Genomic DNA, 9,422 nt, shown 5'->3' with positions numbered 1-9,422 from the left:
TTTGGTTGCCCAGAGAAATTCATCAGCATTGTACATGTATTTCATGACAGCATGCTTGCCCAGGTTCTGGATAACGGACAATGTTCTCATGCTTTCCCAGTCACCAATGGAGTTAAACAAGGCTGTGCATTTGCTCCCAGGCTTTTTAGCATAATGTTTTCATCCATGTTGTCAAATGCCTTCAATGAAGATGAACACTGCATCAAGGTCAGCTACCTCACCAACGGTAAATTCTTCAGCATGAAAAGGCTACAAGCCAAGACCAAATTGGAGGGAGTGATGGTGCACGATTTTCTGTTTGCAGATGATTGTGCATTCCATGCAGCCTCTGAAACTTAGATGAAATACAGTGTGCAGCAATTCTCTGCTACTTGTGCTAATTTTGGCCTAACAAATAACATCAAGAAACACAGGTATGGGGGAGCCAAGATGGTGGAGTGAAAGCAGTGACTCATCAGAGCTCTCCCACAAATTCTGTCAGGTCTCTCCAAGAAGTGAATTTGAACGAATTTTGAGGAGGAGGAAACCACTGGGAGATAGAGTGTGGCGGATTTCCTGCAGAGGACAGGCTGGGAAGGTGGACGGGAAGGATCTTTTGCACCAGGCTGGATGGTTGCAGAATAGGCAGGCCACAACAGTGCAGACTCAGCCATACCAGAGCAGAAGTAGGCCCAGCCCCAGCAAACCCAATCACCAGTAGCAGTAGTGATCCCCAAACCTCTCAGTGCAGGATAGGGGTCTTTGGGAACTGGGTGAGACAGAAGCACAGGGCCTGTGGCAGCAGTAGCAGCTACTCCTGGGGATATTAGCCCACAGACAAGTCGCATACTTGAACTTCTGCGAGCCATGTTGACAGAGTAAAGTAAGTGCTCCCATTCTTCCCTTCTTAACCTTGAGAAATCTAGAGAATATTGCCCCAGGAAAAACCCTGGAATAGCAGATCCTAGGAGGACAGGAGTCTTTTAGCTCAGGAGGTTAAGGAGATCTAATGGAAGTGTCCCTCTTGTGGGTCCAGGGCAGGACCAGAGTCTTTCTAGCAAGTCCCGCCTCAGCAGATCAGCAGGAGATCCTGAACCCCAGAGGGGTAGAACTGGCAGGCACCAACACCAGGATCCCAGGTGTGCCTCTGCACAGTCAGGGGAATTGGTAGATACCAGCACAGGCATCTGCCAGTGGCTGAGTCTATCCAGCCCCATGGGAGGTGGTGACTTCCAGGAGCCAGACCACCCCTCTCCCACATTTCATGCTGTGAGCCTCAGTGTAACCCTGGCCTTGGTACAAACCAGCTACCCCCAGCTCAGCACCAGGTGAGCAGCAGCATTATATATATAGCTTTTAGCTGACAGAACCAGAGGCTGCAGCACACAAATCCAGTAACCAAGACCATAGCTCCCACCACAAGAGGCTTGGGACAGAGCCCCCTGTGCCCCAGAGGCAGAGATCCACTTTAAAAGCCAGGAAAAAGGCAACCACCATGAATAAGAAGCAGACTAGAAAAGTAAAGACCATTGAATCATATTATGGGGACAGGGAAGATCAAAATACAAATTCAGAAGAGGACAGCATTGACACTATGCCCACATCTGAAACCTCAAAAAGAAATATGAACTGGTCTCAAGCACAAAAAGAATTCTTGGAAGAGCTCAAAAAGCAATTTAAAAACCAAATTAGAGAGGTAGAAGAAAAACTGACCAATGATTTTAAAAATACAATTGACAAAATGAAAAAAAATTCACAGAAGAGAACAATTTCTTAAAAAGTAAAATTGGCCAAATGAATAAGGTGGGACAGAGCCTATCTGGAGAAAATAAATCCTTAAAAGAAAAAACTGACCAAATGGAAAAGGAGGTAAAAAGCTAATTGAAGAGAATAATTCATTAAAAATTAGAATTGGGCAAGTAGAAGTCAATGACTATGAGGCATCAAGAATCAGTTAAAATTTAAAGAATGAAAAAATAGAAGAAAATGTAAAATATCTAATTGGAAAAACAAGTTTGTTATCCTTTGTGTTCAAAGAGGACCAAAATAACATCACTTTGTTGGGGTCAAGGTACAGAGTGTCTGACTGGTTGATCAGACCAATATGAGCTTGGAAGGCTCTACTACAGGTTGAGCACAAATAGTCCATATGAACATTTGGGGTGGGGATGTCTCTAAATTTGCACATCTCACATTTCTTTGGAGCTGTTATAATCCTCCTTTACTCATAGGGCACAGCACTTTTTTTGATGAGCTCATGTCATGGGGGTGGTCCTATGCCAGTGTCCCCCTTGTCTCACAATTGATTCCAATTGACCAGAATAAGAGCCTAGACATGCTATTTCAAGAATTTTTTTAACTGTCCATATCTCTTTAGAATGCAAGGTCAGAGTGGAAATAGAAAAAATCCAGACCACCCCCAGAAAGAAACCCCAAAATGAAAACTCCCAGAACCATCCTATCCAAATACTGCAAGCTTCCAGAAATAATTTAGACCCTGAGGAGCCACAGTCAGGATCGCTACAAAGGAGCAGAAAACTTGGAACACTCTAGAAGACAGAGGATGTTGGCTTATAACTAAGAAGAACTTACCAAAAATATGTATAATCCTACAAAGGAAAAAAAGTGCCCCTTTAATGAAATAGAGGGGTTCCAACCATTGCTAATGAAAAGACCAGCTCTGCAGAGAAACTTTAGGTTCAAAGACAGGAGTCAAGAGAAAAACAGGAGAAACACAAACAAAAAAGTCATTAAAGACTAAACAAGAATATTCTGCTCACATTCTAATATGGGGAAATGATACATGTGTTCCCTCTGAAGCCTATCGTCATCAGGGATGATAAAAGTAATTAGACACAAGGCCTGGGTGTGGGTCCGTTATGTCTTGATCTGAAAAGAACAGAAAGGGAAGAAGGATACAGTGGACAGGAGAGGGGAAAGGGAAGGTTAGAGAAACTTAAATCACATAATCAAGATATCTTTTCATAGTGGTGAGGAATTAGATGCTGAGGCCATGCCCATCAATTAAGTAATAGCTGAAGGTATGTGAAATTGATGGGATATAGCTGTTTTAAGAAAATATTTAGGGGATGGTTTCAGAGAAACCTGGGAAGACTTGTGTGAAAGGATACAATGAATAGTGAGCAGAATGATTTATATAATAACTAAAATATAAAAAACAAAAAACTCTTACTCAGGAACTCCAATGAACACAACTCCAGAGGTTAAGTGATGAAATGTGCTGTCCACGTCCTGATAAGAGATGAAGAACTCAGAGCGCAAGGAAAGACCTATTTTTTTTTAGATGAATTACGCAGGAACGTTGTCCTTGATTATACGTGTTTGTCATGGGGGTTTTACTTTCTCAATTTGAGGTGCCTAGGAGGTAGGGGAGGAAGATGGGAAATATTTGCTTATTTTAAAAAATAACTAAGACAAAACAGAAGGAAACAGTACTTTTCACAACTGTGGCCACAAGAATTCTTAATATGAGATAGCAATTTTAAAAAAAATAGATAATTCTAACTACAAAAAATTTAAATGTTTGAGTAAAATAAATGAAAATCAAGCTAGAGGAGAAATTGTACAGTGTAGAATATATTAGATATTACAAAAAAAGTCCAAGGAAAGTCATTTATATCCAAGAAATGGAGAGAATTGACACCCAAGTGTACCAGTAGCCATGGCCAATAGATGAGTGTTGAAGGGATAGAAAAGTTGGTTTGTTTGGTGTTTCTATCCAGGGTCTTCATTTTACTGTTCTTTTATGGCTCTCTGGAAGCTCATTGGGTATAGTCCTGTGGTGGGTCCACCTCAAGGAAGGGGATCTGGGAAATTCCACAAAGCTATAGGAATGTAGATAGGGACAATATTATCAGGAAATGTTCAATGATAAATTTCCCCAACCCTGCCTGGGCAATTCCCTTTTGGCTAAGAGACATTAAGGAGACCAAGTCTCAGTCTGATCGGCAAGACATTACAAAGAGTCTATTAAAAGCTCTGATGCAAAGAACTCAGGAAGGACTTGAAAGGGGCACTTGTATTGGGAAATATGAGCTGTCCTGAGCACACTAGTTGCACGAGCTGTGTGGTGAACCACTAATACAGGGTTCCTGTCCATCACAAACCACGATTGAGCTTTTCTGTTCTATTCGTTCCAGTTATAAACTCTCCCCATCAGCCCCCTGTGAAGTCTCCTCCATCTTTTCCCCACGAAGAGGGGAGGGAAGGGAAGAGTTATGCAAGAATGAAGTGCTTCCTCTCTCCCACTCCCTTCCCCATATCTAGAACAACAGGTAAACTAGGGGGCTGAGACCAAGGGGAAACACACTCCTGGACAGCAGGACACTGTTGGGAGTGCCTGTGGCAGTCATTCTAATGCTCCTACTTCTCCTACCCCCAACCTCTCATCCTGGATTTTCTCCAAGGAATATCAACAGGCTTGGTGTTTTAGCCCACCCTGGTAGAGTCCTGCATAGACAACAACAGGCTGTAGGTTGAAGATGGTAGGCCTTAATACAGCCAAATCCTATGCACAAAAGCGTTTAGTAGCAAACTGCTATCTGATAGATTCCTGATGCTAGTTCTTACTCCACGCTATCACCATCATTGTGAAGCAGTTCTTCTGTGGACATCTAGGGTCAGTGGCTGAAGAACTCATACTGGTCCTTGTATCCTTTCAAGATGACTTCAGGTTAAATCCTTTCAGTTGGGGCTTATCTTGGGCTTGCAAGAGGCAGTCAATCTTCCCTTTCAGCTGTTTACGAGTTTCTCTAGCTCCTCATCCAAATGTTCCTGATCTTTCTGCATCATATCCTTTGTCTGTGGTCAGGGAAGCTTGCCAAACATGTTTCCAAAGCAAACCATCACTATGGGCTTTTTGACCCTGTGCAAGTCAACCTCCCCATTCTGTCTGTTTCCTCACCCTTTGGGCTGGGACCTCTCTTCAGGGTGCTTAGGGCTTCCCAGTTCTGGAACCTTTTCAAGTCCAGGTCCACTATCTGCTGCTTGTTGGCCAGCTCCTCTACCTTGTCCAGCTAGCATAGCACATGCTCAGCTTCCAGCCCCAACATGACTTCCAAGGATAAGAAGCTTTCCCAGGTCCTGACAACCACAAATAACAGATGAAAACATGTTCCAAAGCACTGATAAAAAGAGAAAGTTATATTAAGATGCTGCCATTTCTTGTCATGCCTTCAAAACTGGTGGAAAAGGAAACCATCAGTATTTGGTTTTTTTTTTTATTTTGAAATTCACAAATGTGAAATAACATGAAGATTTTATGTACACCATCAAACAGAAAAAGGGGATTGTACATGAAACGAGTTCTAACAGGCATAGCTTGATTTTCCTTTTGAGTATAAGTAATTGAGTAAAAAATTCAACATGGCACTTTCAAAGCTGTCCTCTTTCCTTCTGACCTTCCTTTTGTTCTATTTTGTGTATTATCAAAACCCATCAATTTCTTTTTTTTTTTTAGGTGGTGGAAAGTGGGGGAGGACAATCCTTTTCCTAATCCCTCTTAATGTTTTTCTCTCCTACCTAAAATTAAAAAAAAAAATAGAAAAGCACATAGTCAAGCAAAATCAATTCCCACACTGCTCATTTCCCAAAATGTACTTTTTAACATGTGTCTTGTATCCATCACCTCTCTGTCAGGAGGCAGGTTGCATAGGTCTTTGTAACTCCTAGCCACAGAGGTTGCTCATAACAATAATCGGAGGTGTGACATCTGTTTCAACAATCTGGCTAGCAGTTGCTGTGGGGGTGGAAGACCAAGCCAAGTCCAACAACCAGAATGCTACCAGCATGCTGCAAAAGCACAGGTTCTTTTGATCTGCGTAACTAAGGAAAGCTACGTGAAGGGGTTGACAAGCTTACTTTAATTCAGCATACAAATATCATTCACTTAGTTCAGGGGAAGAAGCCAGCACCCTGAACTTCAGAACAAATACAAAGAAATTACAAACATCAACAGATAGACCTTGTCTGATTCAAATCCCAATACATAGTTACCAGAGTTTAACAAAGTCTCAGCATCCAGGTTACAAGCTGGAGGGCTCCTAGTTACAGCTGCCCAGAGTCTCTGACTCAGCACCACCATGAGTGAGAGCCCTGCGCAAATGGCTCTGTCTTCTCTTCTTATAGGGCTTCGAACGTCATCGAATGTCATCTGAATGACCAGAACTTAGGCTGCTATGATTGACTCTTGAGTTAGCCCCTCCCCTTAGGACCCTGGGAGGTTCACATCCACATAGGTTAGGTTAACACCCAGTAGGGGTTAGAACCTGGGGTTTAGCACTTAGTAAGACTCAAGACTGGGCATGGCTCTGGAGTAAGCACCTCCCCTTGGCCAGCCCCACCTCGGGCCCCACCCCAGGCGCCAATCCATACCCACATAGGTTCCACACCTAATAGGGGTTTGGGCCTGGGGCTTAGCACCTAGTAAGGCTCAATGAAATACACTGAATTACTCAAAGGAAACAAAGGCCAACTAAGTGCTAAGAACCCATTTTGCTTACCAACATAACATCTTTCAAAATTGTTGACCCTTTACAATTTTGTGATTATTATCAATTACTCCCTACTGTCTCAGTTGAGGCAACTCTTCCAGGCTTTCTCTGAGATTGCCTATGTTTTATGGGATGTTCATGTACCACAATTCATTTACCAAAATTCGTTCAGCTGTCATTGCACCTTAGTTTCCAGTTTTTTTCCCCCCGCACTGGGGAACTTTTCCTTCTTGATTTAGGGGAATATGCCCTCTAGTGGTATCACTGAAACAAAGGGAATACAAAATTTCATGATTTGGCAAGGAAGGGGTAGAGGAGAGTGGTGTCACAGTTTTACCAACAATAAATCAATTAATGTGTTAATTAACTTCCCAACCTCCCAATAGTTATTTTCTTTTCTTGCCATCTTTGCCAATCACATGGGTGTAAGGGAGAAACTGAGGTGATTTAATTTGCATTTATCTAATCACTACTGATTTGGAGCATTTTTTCCCCTTGAGCTTGTTTTTCTTTTAGCTTACTTTTCCCCCTCTAATTTGCCCTCTCCCAGGTGAAAAGAAAAAACAAAATACAAAACTCTTCAACAAATATGCAATTGACCAAAACAATTCCCTCTAATATGATTCTCACTTCCTCATCACCTTTACCAATCTGAGAATCTTTCTCATTATTAGTGATTTGGATTAGTGCTTATAGATGTGAAGCTTTTTTTTTCAATATAGAGGTTGATAATTTGTATTTCTACCTTTGAAAGTTGACAGTTCATGCTTTTGACCATATATCTATTGCATCCATCTTTTATATACCTGTATAAAATATGGATATCTTCTTTGTATGCTTTGTAAATGAGACCTTTATGAGGGAAATTTGCTACAAATCTTTTTCCCCAGTTAATTATTTCCTTTTAAATTTTAGATGCAGTGGGTTTTTCTGTGTGATAAAAATTGGCAATTATCCCCCACGTTTGGTGATGAACTCTTCCACTAGCCATAAGTATTTCTTCATATTTCCTTTATTTGAGGTGACCTTTCATATCATGTATACAATAGGAGATAATCTTGGTCTACAGCGTGAGACGATGGTGCCTATCTATTTTCCGCCGGACTATTTTCCAGTGTTTCTAGCATTTTGTAGTGGTTAGTACGCCCTAGCTCCACAGAGAAGGTATTTGGACTAAACATATCCTTACTGCACTCATCTTTTGTAAAGTACACACCTGATTTCTTCAGTTTCTCAAACTCTTTATTTCTAAATAGTTTGGAATAATTACAGATTTGGTCCTGCTAGGCTTCCTCCCTAGAATATAGGATAAGGCTGTGGGAAAGAGACATATGAATGTACTTTTGATGAGAACATATTTAGAGTTGGAAGGGACCATAGAACCCACTGACCCTAACCTCTTCATTTTAGAGGTGAGTAAAGTGAGGCAGAGAGTGTTCATTCCTTGTCCAGCCTTACAGAGCTAGAGAGTTGTGTTGGTAACCAAAAATGGGCTCCTTAGCACTTAGTTCAACAAGTGTCCTTGAATAGTTTGGTTTTTGTTCCCTTTGAGTAATTCATTTGAGCCTTACTAGGTGCTAAGCCCCAGGTCCAAACCCCTATTAGGTGTAAAACCTTAGTGGGTATGGATTGGCAACTAAGGTGGGGCCCAAGGTGGGGCTAACTCCAGGGAGGGCCTAGTTTACATGTCTGGGAGAGCAGAGGCTTTTAGACCACTTGGGTTTAAGTCCACCTCTTTGTGACGATTCTAGGTCACATGGGTGAGTTGCATGTGTGACTCACCCCGACGCTGAAAAAGATATAAAAACCAGGGGTTGGCTGTCTGTTCTTCAGAGCTCTCTTACCCACAGCAGTGGTGGCTTAAGTGACTCGGGGCCAGCCCTTGTTCTGAGCTCCCGGGCTGAACCTAGATGTTGGTAACTATGAATCTGTATTTGGTCTGTCTGTTAATGTTTGTAATTTGCTCTGAAGTTCAGTGTGCTGGTCTCTTCCCCTGAACTAAGGGAATGATATTTGTATGCTGAATTAAAGTAAGCTTGTCAACTCCTTCACCTTGCTTTCCTTATTAAGGCAGATTAAAAGAACCTGTGCTGTTGGCAGCTTTCTGGGTGCTGGCTGTGGGTGGATCTTACACCCCCACAGAAGCTGCTAGCCAGATTGTTGAAACAAGAGTACCTGACTCAGGATTTGAACCCAAATCTTCCCGATTCCAAACCCAGAATTCTATCCTTTGCAAGTAATGCCTTCATCTATACTGTACTGAATATCATCTTCAATTAAAAGAAAAGAGAATCAAGTATCTAGATGTGCAAGCCTACTCGCTTCACTATGAGACTGATGATCCCAGGAACAATAATCATTTTTTTTAAAAGGCTAGCATTTCCATAGTGATTGAAATCTTACAAAGCATTTTACAAATATTGTCTCATTTGATGTTCAGAGTGACTTTGGGAGGTAGGTGCTCTTATTATCCCCCTTCTACAGATGGGAAAACTCAGGTAGGAATTAGTTAAATGACTTGCCCAGGATCATATAACTAGTAAATTTCAGAGACCAAATTTGAACTCAAGACTTGTGGCTCCAGGCACAGCACTCTAACCACTGGCACACCTAGCTACTGAAAGAAATCATTCTAGAAACAGATGTCCAACAGTTACTGAATCATTTCTACAAGGACTTTTTTGTGCCAGCAAACAACAGGAAACAAAGTGAGTCCCAATCAGTTGGGGAATGGCTGAAGAAGTTACAGTATATGAATGGCATAGAGTATTAAGGAGTAAAGACAAACACCAGAATTTCAGAGACAAATTCATTACAGTTATAGGAATTTATGCATAAGATGAAATTTAGGATGTCTAGTGAGGTCAGAAAGAGGCCTTCCCTTTAATTAGATCTATCATGATTTCTGCAATGTACATTCCAGTATGAGCT

The sequence above is a fragment of the Trichosurus vulpecula genome, chromosome 2 (assembly GCF_011100635.1).
Source record: "Trichosurus vulpecula isolate mTriVul1 chromosome 2, mTriVul1.pri, whole genome shotgun sequence".
NCBI lineage: Eukaryota > Metazoa > Chordata > Mammalia > Diprotodontia > Phalangeridae > Trichosurus > Trichosurus vulpecula.
The sequence above is the reverse complement of the archived record's forward strand: the minus strand, read 5'-3'. Positions refer to the sequence as shown.